At 43.2% G+C, this 13,971-nt stretch overlaps 1 protein-coding gene across 7 annotated transcripts in view; it reads left to right on the top strand.

Moving 5' to 3' along the window:
- ICA1 (islet cell autoantigen 1) overlaps positions 1–13,971 on the top strand; it is a 98,048-nt gene that overhangs the window by 21,690 nt on the left and 62,387 nt on the right. The window lies entirely within an intron of this gene.

The raw sequence follows: 13,971 nt of genomic DNA, 5'->3' as shown, positions 1-13,971 counted from the left end.
TGGCAGTCATGCACTGAGTATTTATGAAAATGCAGCCTTGGGGGTTTTTTGTTGTGTGTATAGTCTTGGGTTCTTTGTTTGGTGGATCTAGATACATTTCTGGGTGTGAAAGAAAAAAAATAAAGCAAATGTTAGGTTTGACATAATATTGTATTGACTGTCCTATTACTCATTTCAAATGAGTCAGTAATATTGCTTAACAATCCCTAGGTTTCTCTTTAAGCACATCATTGCAGAGCTGTGAATGGGGAGCCCCACTGGTAGGAAGGAGGTTAGAGGTGGGTTGTGTTGGATGGGGGATGCATGTGGGGGTGCAGGGGAGGAGGGACCTTCTGTGGCTTAAGAATAAGGTCACCAATTCTTGACCTAGGTGTTAGATTCATACAAATTCTTTTAAAAGTTAAATCTAGTTCTGGTTTGTACTGTAGAATCCCTCTCTGTGAAGGAAATCAGAGTCCATTCTATGTCTGATCACAGATGACAATATGCTAGCAGCATCTAAGTTCTTGGTAAGGCAGACTCTGAGCTCATGGACAATCAGAACTGAAAAGTCCTTTAAAAATGAGTCAGTGGAACTCACTCATTCTATAACGGAGAATAGCCAAGGCCCCAAAATAGTAAATTTGTCAAGAGTTGATAGCTACTCGATGTTGGCAAGCCCAGGCCACCTTTGAGATTTCCTGGCTTTCTTATCGGGCACGTAATTTGGTTTGTCTTTGACACTTTATTTTGGGGTTGAAGGAGGATGGGAGATGGAACGGAGAGGTTAAAAAAAGAAAAAAGGGGGGGGGGAACAACATTATCTACATGGTGTGGTGCCAGTCGCTTTATATCTACTATCCTTTAAATCTCATAATCAAAACACAGATTTCATTTTATGGGTGAAGAAAATGGTACCTATTTTAAGTGACTAGCCCAGGGTCAGACAGGGAAATGAAAGTCAGAATCCTAGAAAATCATGCATAATTTTTTCCCTAAGAGAAAAAAAAAGGGAAGTTGAAGAACATACATAAGATTCAAAAGGGCGTTTTCCTAGTTATTCCGCTCCTGTGATGTATTCACTCGACGAACATTTATTGAGCACCTTCTGTGTGCCAGATAATAAAAGTAAATGTCTGATTATTCTGGAAGGCCGGAGAAGTTCATGTGGAATTGTGTTTATTTGGTTTTGTTTTGGAGGGTGGTTACTAGCTGCGTAGGGATGAAATAAAAACCAAGCCCTTCGTCATTTGGTTTGAATGTTGAAATATTACCCACTGTTTAGTGTGATCAGTCTGTTGATTTTGGAAAATATGGTTGAAAAAAATTCTTTGCCATAAAGAAAGAACTGAAGTGATGCCTTACCCCAGTCCCATGTGTCCTGGATTTAATTTAATAACAGAACATGGTGTACTTAGAATTTAGGGGGCGGGAGGGATTTTAAGAAGACAGATGTAAATATATATTGGACCAGGCGAGGCTTTCCATGGGGACAGGGACTGGACTGCTTCTCTTTACTACCATCACCCGGGGCCAGTCCAGCACCAGTCCCCAAGTTAGTACCCGTAGCGATGCCAGATTCCAGCCATTGCGTTTGAAGTGCCAGAAGCATGTTTTCTCAAACCTCCCCAGAATTCCCAACACAGGCAACTGACCTTAGCTGTTTTGGAAATGGACGTGTGTGGTTTTGCAGGTAAGAAGCGGCATTATTCATGTGTGGGTTGCTGCCCTCTTTGGAATGAGTTTAAATTGTGGAATTGGCTCTTCTCTTGGAGTTCATAACATGAAATTTCACTTTGAGCAAGCTTTTGTGTTCTGTCCCAGTGAGGATTTCATTCTAAACAGCTCTCCGCTGATCTCTTGGAAAGTGTTAGTTCGCAGTCCTCAGGGTGAGAGGCCAGGCTGCAGGTGGCTCCTTAGGTCCGCTGTGTGTGTGTGTGTGTGGGGGGGGGGGGGGGAATGTCAGTCTCCCAGCGGCTCCTCCTGCCACCATCACATTTCAACTGAGAACTCTCCAACCAAAGTAGTATTTTGCTATAAATTCTGTTCTTTGAGTTCACACTTACCAAGGAGATAGAATTCTAATCCATACCTCACAAATGTATACTATAGTCTTTAGTATACATTCACTCATTTCATTCATTCATCCAACCAATGATACTGAAGCCCCACTGCATGCTGGGCCATGTGTGGGATATAGTAGTGAATGCACAGACATGCTCACAGCCTTGCTGTCACGTGTAGTCACTTGGGGTAAAGCAAGAGCTAGCGCATTCTCCACCCACAAGGGGTACCGGCAGCAAGGAGCATCTGACCAAGATGCGAGGGATGAGTGCGAAGGAGCGAGGTGGAGGGAGAAGGGACAGCAGAGCAGAGTTCCAGGCTGAGGAAGCAACTTAGATAAATACTTTTAGGTGAAAGCACTTCTAGAGACCAGAGCACAGAAGTGGGTGTGGGAATGGTGGTGCCCAGACCGGGGGCCACTGAGGTCAGCAGAGCTGAACCAGGAGGTACATCTCCCAGAGGGCTCAGAGGGAGTGGAAGGGTTGAGAAGGGGAGGGGCATGATTAAATCGGTTTTCTCCATAGCTCAGATTTTTTAAAAAATTGATCTTACAAAGAGGAAGGGAGGGAAGAGGGAGAGAGGGAGGGAGGGAGAGAGGAAGAGAGGGAGGGAGAGAGAGAGGAGAGAGAGAGAGGGAGAGAGAGAAACCTTTATGTGAGAGAGAAACATCAATTGGCTGTCTTCCATATGGGCCTGGACCAGGGATCAAACCCACAACCTGGGTATGTGCCCTGACTTGGAATGGAACCCGCCACCCTTTGGGGTATAGGGACAACACTTCAACCTACTGAGCCCCACTGGCCAGGGCCAGCTCACTCAGAGTTTAATGTGGAGGATTGGAAGGACCAGGCGTTGATCCTGGGAGTGCTGCTAGGAGGCTTTTGTATGAACCATGGGGTGCCTGTGGAGTGAAGGGGGCAGTAGCCCAAGGAATACACTGCTCTAACCTTTCCCAGACTCCGCCACAGCATCACTTTAATTACAAAGCTCTTTATTCTTTTTAGATATGAGCAACGTAAGTGTAAATAAACAAATAGCAAGATCCAGTGTACTTTCACCTCCAACCAAATGCTAAGAAACGTTTTCAAGAACACACAGCCAGCGTGGCCGGAATGATGAATGAAAAACTTAAAAGCAAATGAAGTAAATCATCTGTTTCCCTCGTGGCACCCTGTGAAGCTCATGGGCCAGATGACAGAGCTCTGGGCAGCAGCATTAGTAAGCATTTATTAAGGGCCTGTATTTGGGGATGGAAATACAAAGAGGTGGGAAAGCTTGATCCCAACCCTCAAGAAGGGCCCTGGCAGTCATCTGTTCCTTCTCAAAAGTACCGTGATAAACAAGACACCTGGAGAGTGGCCATATGCAGCTCTTCTCCTAAAGACCAAGTAATAGGAAGTGGTAGATGGATCAGAGAGGGCGGGGCTGGGCCTGTGTGCGGTGGGAAGCCCCTCCTGGCAGCGTGACTCACCCCAGGAGGGAAATGGGACAGGAGGCTACACCAGGAGGCATTTTATGGGCAGTTACAATGTGTGATATATGTGCCCTTTGAAGGCAGAGTGAAAGGGTATCATTTAAAAATAGAAGCCGGCTTCTTGTAGCCGATTACATCAGCTTACGTTGTGAGCTCACAGGAGAGCTTCTGCAGCCCGATGCCCTTGAGAGAGTCCTCCTGTGGTCAATTAAGTGCCTTGTTTTTCTTGAAAGTCAGAAACGGGATGGAGGGTACTTCTTCTAAATGGAATAAAAGCTGTGGTAGGTGTAAGAAAATAGTTCCGAACCCTCTGAAGAGATAACTTGGAAATGTATACGCCGGCATTGGTCTGAGTCGGAGCCCTGACAGACAAGGGCAAGAGGACTGGCATTTTAATGAGGGCCATTTATTAAATGGCTAAATGAAACCCTGCAGCATTTGTCTAGTGTTTCATCACCATAACTCAGGAGGGGACCTAAGAGGGAAAAAGTGGGAATGCTGCCCCGTATTCTCAGGCTTCTATTTAAAATAGTGTTCGATTTGTGAGTGCTGTTCATTCACCAAAGCCATATTATCAGAGGATATGTCACTGGGAGAAGGCTTAGTAGCTAATGGCGGTGGCTTAGTGGGTGGGGCCTTATTAGGGGCATCAGTCAGTGGTGTCCCCGTGTCGGGTCTACAGAGCTTGGTCAAGGACTAGTAAACAGCAGTATTGACATGAGAGAGTTGGGTTTTTTCCCCTGTGGACGAAGACGGGTTAATTAATTTGACAGTGTCATTAATTACGGCTGAAATCATTGGTCTTTGTCAGAGGTCAGGCTCTTGTAGCAATTGAGGGCAGGTCCCATGAGAGCTGGAGACGCCAAGTAATAATGCAGGAGTGTCCCCACTCAGCCATCTCCCCGGTCGGTGAGAAAGGCCTCGCGTTTCGCCTGGGCCTTCTGGCTTTCTTGCTTAAACCAGTGTTCTGCTTTGGTTCAGTGCCAGAGCGGGACTGAGACCCCCACCCCCGTCCCAGCAAATTGGGTCTAGTGTGGGTGGAGCATTTCAGCTTTGGGTCCATGCAATGGACCAACACTATCTGTCTAAGCAGCATCCCGACTCTCGGGGCTTTGCTTCATTCATACATAAAAAGGGTGAGGGGCTTGCCCCGTTATTGCTCCCGTTTCTTCTAGTTCTAAAATTCTGTGCACGGGATTGAGTTCTCTGAGGAGGTGAAAGCTCCTTTTGTAAAGCTGACCCTCTTCATAACCCTCCGTTCTCAATCGTAGGGTTTTGGCATGTGCTTGCTGTTTATTTTATTTTGGTTGTTTAACTGGGTGCCTGCTTTTTTGTGGTGCCCAGGAAGATTGAATCGCGCTGCGGAGCCCCACCCTTGGGTTGCTGTCTCTTTATACTACCCAAAGGCCGTAGAAAAAGCATGCCATTTTCACATGGCACAATTGGGAAGGGAACGAATAATTACACCCTTGCTTTCCTGTCTGAATTTCATGAGATGAGGCCTTTGGGGCCTTGTGTGACTTTATTGATTTCCCATGCTGAACTTGGTGAATAGCAAAAATTAGTTTCGGGGTTAAGCCAAGACCATTTGGAGTAGCAGGCATGAAACAGATAACTCACAGAGCCCATGGCTGGCTGGCTGGCAGGCTGCGGCTCCTGGTTGGAAATACAAGGGAGGAGGAAGGCGCATGAGCTCCGCGTTGGGATGGCTCTGTACTGTGTTCCCAGCCCTGCCTGCAGCAGCTGTGACAGCTCGGCTAGGTCTGTAAGTCTACTGCAGTGTCCTCATCCACTAAAGGAGATATAGGTATGCTCACCACGCTCTCCTCCAGCTGTCCCATTTTTCTTATTCTTTCTCTAAACCATTAAACTCTAAAATCGCTATGCTCCTCTGTAGAGACGTGGAGGCGGAAGCAGGGTTAACACGCCTTCTGTCAGTGTAGTGGCTTCCTCCCACTTCAAGCAAGTTCTGGTCTTGCTGGGTCAGCCTGGTCTTGTTGCTGTTGCACTAATATTAGACCCTGGAAAAGAAGAGTGTTTCACTCATCATTCTTGGGTAGTGTTTACAAACGGATCATGGATCTCTCTTATTTAGATAGTAATACTTTCGCAAGGGTCAGAAACCCATGACCCACAGGCCAGCCGCCTGGTTTTGCAAATCAAGTTTTTTATTGGAACACAACCATACTCATTCATTCACTTGTGTCTGCGGCTGCTTTCATAACACCCTGGCACAGCCGAGGAGTTGTGTCAGAGACTGCTGTGACCCACAGGGCAAAACTTGCTTTCTGCCCCGTGACAGAAAGGAGTTTGCTGGTCCCTGATTTATAGGAACCTGTAGTATATGTTGAGGTGAAGAAGTTTTGGGGATTAAAACAGTTTTTAATTATGATAGATACACAAAATAAAACTTACCATCGTAACCATTTTTAAGCACCAAACTCAGTAGTAAGTCTGTTCACATCATTATACCACCCATCTCCAGAATGTTCACATCTTGCAAAACTGAAACTAATACCCATAATCAGCCAATCCCCGTTTTCCCTCCCCCAGCCCCTGGAAACCACCATTCTACTTGTGGTTCTTATTAATTTGACTACTTTAGATACTTCATATAAGTGGAATCATGCAATATTGGTCTTTTTGTGACTTGATTTTTTCATTTTTGCATACCATCTTCAAGGTTCATCCATGTTGTAGCACTCATGAGGCTTTCCTTCCTTTTTAAGGCTAAGCAGTATTCCACTGTATGTTATAGTATGTATATACCACATGTTATTTATTCATTTATTTAGCAGTGGACACATGTGGATTGCTTCCCTACCTCTTGGCTATGATGGTGCTCCTGTGAACATGGTGTGCAAATACCTCTTCCAGACCCTCCTTTGAACCCCAAATATATAATAAGCATGGTATGCATCTCACAAATGTTTTTATTGTCAAATGAAATTTAATCCTGCCATTGACTAAAAATGAGACTCAGGCTTTGTAAGCAAGGAGTCATTTGATTTTTATCATCATCTGAGAAGATATTGTCTACATATATGAATTCAATTTATATTATCTAATTTTTATAAAAATAGTAAACACTGGTAGGGGTTTTTTAAATAAGCACATGTAATACTGTAAAAGCTAATGTGTTGGGTTGAAATAGATTTTTTTCATGTGAGGGTTAGAGAGGACTGCTTCTCTCCTGAGAGAAATAGTGAATGTCCGCATGTGGATTTCTCTGATCATTTGAGGGGAAAGCTTGCTCAACTCTCCAGTGTCAGAGTGGACTCTGGGCGAAAGTGAGTTACCGAAAGGTGAACTGATCCAGCCCAAGATAGTTTTCCTTTTGCCAGGTTGTCTGGCTTTTCTCCCGAAGACTTATGTGTATTAGATGTCACACGCAGGCCTGGTTGCTAGAATTTCCTGGGTGATTATGAACAAAACATACAGGTTTGACTGAGTAGAACCATCAAGTTCCAGATCAAAATGCTGCCATACCATGAGTTCCATCTCAAAGCACAGGCTTCTGGTGCCTCAGCAGCTAGAGTCTGTTGGATGGATTCATTATTTCCATGTTTCATCATGTTGTGCTTTTGGCTGCAGGGTCAGAAGGATGGCTGGTGCCCAGGCCACTGCCCTCCCCTCCCCTGTGCCCCAGCAACCACAGACTATTCCATCTGCCTCCGTCTGCTTTTGGTAGCTGTTGAAGTAGGTGTCAGCTTAGATTACGGTTATATGGAAAACCACTGTGTCCAAGGAGTGTGATTTACTAGTTCCTATCTTTCTAGTTTGTCTCCAAGTCTATCATATCTATATTATCCTCTTCCTTTTGGTTAAGAGCTCAAATATCGTCTTTCCTAGCTAGTCCTCTTCTTCTCTCATGACAAATCACTTGCAGTTTTTACCACCTTCTAGAATGTAGTAGAAAAGACAGTTGTTGCACCCTGGTGGGTTAGCCCAGCATTCTCATTTTAAAATGTTTATGCTTTAAGGAAGCCATCTCACTATGCTATTATTCTTATTTTTTAAAATGGTTTTTACCATTTTAGATGGCAAAACCATTTTAAAAAATGGTTTACTTAGAATGGGAATTTTATTTAATTTCAAACAGGAGTAATATATCTACCATTTCCTGAATGGCAGACGGTTTATAATATGCTAAGTTACTTTTATTAGAGTTGGAAAGAATTTTCTTCAAATACATTCTTCTTTGCAACCAGACTCTTCAGTGACAGAAAAAAAATGAATGATTTGATGGTTGTTTAAATTGTCACTTTTACATCAGACTGGATTTATAAATTGGCTGTGGAGTGTTAATATTTCGGAAAGGAAGCTCTAAATCACAATTGCTTTAGGAAAAACCTGCATTCTATGTTCATTTGTCATTAAGAAATGTTGAAAAGTTTTAAATAGCATTTTAAAAAATGATTGAATTATTGTTGTGACCCCCCCCCCCCCAGCTAAGCATTCCTAAGAAGATTTGTCCAAGCAGAGCTGGCCCCTTAGTGGAGTCATAGACTGTCATTGGATTCACAGGGTTCATTGTCTCTCAGTGGAGCTCAGAATCCCATCGTATCCCGACTCCTAAATCTATCCACTCTTTCGTGTTTGAACTATCAAAAGTATGAGTCAATAGAACACTGGTACTTTCCATTTATAGTTCCGAAAAATAAATTTAAAAAAAAATGTATTTGCTGATTCCTTGGTCTCCAGTGAACTGGTCCAATCCTTATCTAAGAGGGAAATTAGCCAGGAATCAGTCCTCATGTTGCCCAAGTTATGTTCACAAAAGTGCACACAGTTCCCCACCACTTTCACTCACTTCTCCCAAAGAGTGGCTTCACTCTGCCTCCTTGAATGAGTTTTTGGTAAAACCTTAAACAGAACACAGCTAAGTATGTGTGCTACCCTTCTAGCATAAAACTTTCAGGACAATTCAGGTATCATAAAATGATCCCTAGTGGAAAAAAAAAGTTTCCTAATATAGCAATTATCCCAAACTAAATCATTATCCCACACAAGATAAATACAACCCATATAGAGGAGCCCTAACATCTTAAACCGACCAATTTGACATGAACTCGGGAGCCCTAACGAAAAGCAGGACCTCAGAAGGCCATTGGTATACCTTTGAAATGAAATTCCCACATGCATTAATCAGGCTTCTGTTGTTCCCATCAAATGAAATATGATTTTAGGGCTTGGTAACACTTCACAGTTGATTGGCTCTCTCTATCCAACTACCCATCTATCTGTCCATCCATCTATTTAAATTCACTCCCCAGCTGTGATTCTGAGACAACCATTGTCATTGAGATGCTGATTCTTTACTGTGGTGCTTCTGGTGACTGCTGACATTGGAATAAGGGATACTTCTCAAGATAGATTAATTATATAAACAAATTGAGGGATAGAGGGTTTTTTTCTGTTTTGTTCCTTTAAATAGTTTTTTTTTCCTGGGCTTTTAAAGGTGGAACTCTGCATTCTCCTAAGCAAAAACCATTCATGGGTATTAGGTCATGTTCTGAGGGAGGTCCAGGCAAAGAGACTTGGAAAATACCCACGTACAGGGAGGAAGAACCATATGAAAAACCCACAGATTAATGCATGGGAAAGAAATTGCTCAAATAGACAGGGAAGCTGAAAAGAAACTAGTAAAGTAAAATATATTACATTTAGGATCTTTTTCTCTCTCAAATGGTTTCTTGTTAAATTAGGGGTGGGGGGGAGTAGCAGGGGTATCTGGCAATAATAATTATTTCTGGGGCAGGAGACAAGATTGGGGAATGCCATGAGAGGAGATAAGAGATGAGAATGAGGTTGAAGTTTTACTGCATGCCTTCTTGTGCCTTTCTTTTTTTTAATCCTCATTGGTTTTAGAGAGGAAGGAAAAGAGAGAGGGAGGGAGGGAGAGAAGAGAGAGAGACATCAGTGTGAGAGAGAAACATTGATCAGTTGCCACCTGTATGCTCCCTGACTGGCGATCGAACCCACAATCTAGGTATGTGCCCTGGCAGGGAATCGAACCCGAGACCTTTTGGTGTATAGGACGACATTCTAACCAACTGAGCCACCCAGCCAGGACTTCCTGTGCCTTTTAAATTTTGTGCCATATGCATATATTATCCTTAAAATAGTATGTATAAAAAAAATGAGGACTAATGAGATTGGCATGAGAACTATAAGATTGGTAGAAGGAAAGAGATAATGATAAAAAAACTCCTAAGTGGACAAAAGCGAAGAGGGTTTTTGTTGTTGTTTTGCTTTTAATAAAAAGGAAAAAAGAGGAGGCCGGCTTTAGAGGCAAAGATGGGAGCTAAGTTCCAAAGGTGATGTCATAGGGCAGCCGGATGGAGGAGGTTGGTGGATGAAGTCATTTTTGAAAGCTATCAGCAGGGAGGGCCATGTGAGGTGGTTAAGTCGCTGAGGAATCAAAGGATCAAAAATAACGCCTGAGGGAAACCCACCAAAATCAGGAAAGAGGATGAGAATGTTGCTTTTAAAAGCCTTCACTGTTCTGAGAAAACTGGAATAAGCGGAGTTATACTTACCCTGAAGGGGGAAAAGGTGAGAAAATAAGTAGATAACTTTTCCCATCACCCTCACTTGCATCCTAGAAGAAACATGTTCTACGTTTTGCATCAGTGAGAGTGTAGAGAAAACCCTTTCCCAAAAAAAGAATCAAAGAGGGAGAGGGCAGCTACTGCCGGGGGAACAGCCCCCACATTTTCTGCCCCACACTAGGGCCTTTGAGTGGGTTCGCAGCATCCTATAGGCTGACATTTGATCTCTTAACTTGGAGGGTTTCTGCGGCTTTAATGACTTGTTCTGTGTTCATCATTCACTTCTAATTCTCATTCATGCTATTCAGCATGCTCAGTCAAAATCTTTCCCTGCAGTGTCCCTCTCAACTCTTTTCTCTAAATCTGTTTTCTGCTAAATTTCTGAAATCCAGCCGTTTCATCAGTCCCTTTTTATTGGTAGCCTTCCAGGTTTTACAGACGAAATCAGGAGTATTTATGCTCCTGTGAGCCCTAATTTTGTCATTAAAATTTCCTGAGAAGTAGTATCAATTGCCATAAATCAAACTCTATCCCTTTGGCTTCCTAGTATTTATTTATTACGAGTTTATTTTTAATACGCTCACAAGGGCCTCCCAAGGCTCAAGTTTAAAAAGAAATGGACGTGCACACAGATTCTAGGCCGCACATCGTTTTGTGCGCACATTATGGATGGGGCTGGGGTTCCCACTAACGAAGCATTCCTGTCAAAATCAGATACGACTGGGAGGCCTAAGGACATAGGGTTTCCAGAGACTGCAGAGCATACTCAGGTTTCCCTGGGAGTTTATCACGGTCGCCACAAATCAAGTGTTTTAGAGGAAAAGGTCACAAGCATCTTTAATTTTAAAGCTTTCCATATCTTCCTCATCCAGGCTGTGTAGGCGCAGCTCCCTCCCCCTCCCTCCCCAAGCCCTGCCAGGAAAAGCCAGTGATTTGTAAATTAAAGCTATGTCAGCTAAAGCTTTTATTGGTACTTATTATCCGGGCCTCCGTCTGCTTTTAATTTTAATTTTCTGCTGAAAGAACTAGCTTTACCTTTAAAAAAATTTTTTTTTTTTGCATGTCTTCCACTTTGAAATAAAAAGTAACAGCTAAAAGCAGTGATGTGGAGGCAGACAGTAGTTAGGTTTCCTGAGTTAGATTCCCTCTTCCTTATCCTTAATGTATTTTAGGTTTGGGCAAAGCCTCTTATATTCTGGATTGACCTACTTGTTCTTCTCTGCCTCGCATGTCCCCACTTTCCCCGCCATTCTTCAGTTTCACCTAATAAATTGTGCAAGTAAAGTAGACATGAACAAGTTGATGTCAGGAAAGAGGATTTTGAAAATAAAATGAAGATTTGATCAACTTTTTTTCACGTATGCTTCAATCGAGAAAATAAGAACAACATATTTTGAGAGAATGCTAAACATGAGTTGTACAAAAGTCAAAATACTGCTGTTTTTTCAGTGTAAACTTTCTCATAATACAAAAACAGCAGCGACTTAAGCTCCACAGTGAACTATATGGTAGGTTCATTTATGCAGGCTATTTAACATATTTGAATTTTTTCCCAGCCTAGGGATTTTCTTAGCATTCTGCGTTACAGATAGCTGAAGCAGCTACTTAAATATGTACATAATGCAGACACTTTCTGATTCAGTATTTGTAAAATGCTCTTCCGTCTATAATGCTGTTTCATAGTCATTACTGTACCAAGACCACACAGTAGTTCAGTGAGGGCACGAATGCTTGTCCCGTTTCACAGCTGTGACCACTGAGGTGCCATGAGTACTGACTTACCCCAACTACATATATGAACTGATGTCCCCTGGTGCCAAAGTCTATACTCTTCCCACCGCTTCCGCCCCAAGTGCCTCCTAATCTAATGAATGGACCTGTGTGTCCTGCTAAGCGGCTGTGGGAGAAGGTGTGTCTGTGGTGGGGACCCAGCTACGCATTCAAGTAGCAGCCACATCTTCCAGCACATTCTGTATCCTCTGGACTGATTTTCTCTGATCCCAAGGTCACCCATAAAAAATATTTGGATGTCTTATTTCCTTCTCACCAAGCCAGCCCATCAGTGTGTCTGTCCTCTGAACATCTAGTCATGTTTCTATATTCAGCATTGAGCAGTTCTCGGGGTCCACCTTGTTCTGAGGACACTTGGGAGGTGAGATGGCTGGTCTCAGCATGGGTTCCTGGGGGTTGAGGCCCAGACCCTGCAGCAGTACAGTTCAAGCTCAGGGCCTCAAGTTGGAATGGATGATAAAAGGCTCATGGGTGGAAGGTAGACATCACGGAGGCCAGCACCCCAGCCCAGGATGCTGTATAAATTAATTCTCATTATTGCTTGCATGTTGGCTGGTAGGTTGAAAGCCAGTAGATCGGTGGCTCTCAACCTTCTGGCCCTTTAAATATAGTTCCTCATGTTGTGACCCAACCATAAAATTATTTTCGTTGCTACTTCATACCTGTAATGTTGCTACTGTTATGAATCGTAATGTAAATTATCTGATATGCAGGATGGTCTTAGGCGACCCCTGTGAAAGGGTCGTTCGACCGCCAAAGGGGTCGCGACCCACAGGTTGAGAACCGCTGCAGTAGATGATGGAAAGGTTTTTAGCTGTAACAGGAAAGTCACAGAAGCCCTACAGCAAATAGGCACAGGAAGTGAGCAGGCCACCTGCAACATTTCTCGTCATGAAGGACATCTTCCCACATATCCAACTCACCCCGAGACAGGGACCTTCTGGCCTGAGTATGGAATCTTCTGAGAAGCCAGTTGGACATGGAGAATCCTGGGTCCCGCCTGAGGATGCTGATTTATGAGGTCTGTGGCGGGGATCAGCAGTCTGATTGTTAGTGAACTCCCACCTGACTCCCCTGCTGGGTCTGTGGATCACGCCTGGAGACATATTGTCTCCACACATCATAATATAGCCAATGCTCACAATGACAACTGATCCATCAGAAAAAGTGGTTTTGCTATTTTAACAAGATGATCATTCAAGAAGACAAGCGTCTATTGAGTAAAGATTGCTTATTTTTAAAGTGTTTTTAATAGAGTAAATTTGAATTAGATAGAAAAGTTTCTTAAATAAAATCACTTGATTCCCAGGAATCCTACTAAATGAATCATTATTCTGCTTCTTGATACTTTCCACACGTATGCTTAAGCCCTAGAGCCTAGAGATTTGTATACCACGGACACTCAGATATACTTACTTTGCCCATCTACAATCAATATTAACCTTGCTAATTAAATCTTTTCTCCTATTTCCACTACCCCCTCCCCCTCCTCGGTGTTCTCCTGGTTGACTCAGAAAACTGAAAGAGCTCGAAGGAGCCTCCGGTTAGTGAATATCTTGAATTGATTACCTGGGATCATGCTGCTTTGTGGGCACGCAGCAAATAATTTTGAGAATTAATTTATACGTGTTCAACACAGGGAATTTTCCAAGAGCAGTCTGGCAGTGTGAGTGTCCCGATATGCATGTTTGTTTTTTTTTTTTAAATTCCTACAGCATCATGAATAAATCTACCCAGCTGCATCCTGCCCCGGTCATGTGGTTTGTCTACTGCCCAAAGCTGGTCCATCCTCTCAGGGCCAGAACAGCCTAAGACAGAGAGAAGCCTTCACCACTGGGTCCTACAACACGGCCATCACATTACGCTGTGGTTTGTTACAGCTAATGTGATTCCTAAGCAATAAACTCAAACCCTGCCTTTGAGTTCCTTTCTGTAGCGTGTACCAAATGTTGAGGAAAAAGTCAAGGATGGTATGAAAATAGTAATTCACAAATGTTATTTGTCCTAACATGGCATTTCTGTGCATGGAGGATACACGAGAGGCTGTAAAATTATAAATAAAGAATGTCAGGGCTATAGTATGCTGTCATTTTTTTTTTTTTTTTAATT

The sequence above is a fragment of the Myotis davidii genome, unplaced genomic scaffold (genome assembly GCF_000327345.1).
Source record: "Myotis davidii unplaced genomic scaffold, ASM32734v1 scaffold187, whole genome shotgun sequence".
Lineage (NCBI taxonomy): Eukaryota > Metazoa > Chordata > Mammalia > Chiroptera > Vespertilionidae > Myotis > Myotis davidii.
Note: the sequence above shows the minus strand (reverse complement) of the source record. Positions and strands in the feature narration are given on the sequence as shown.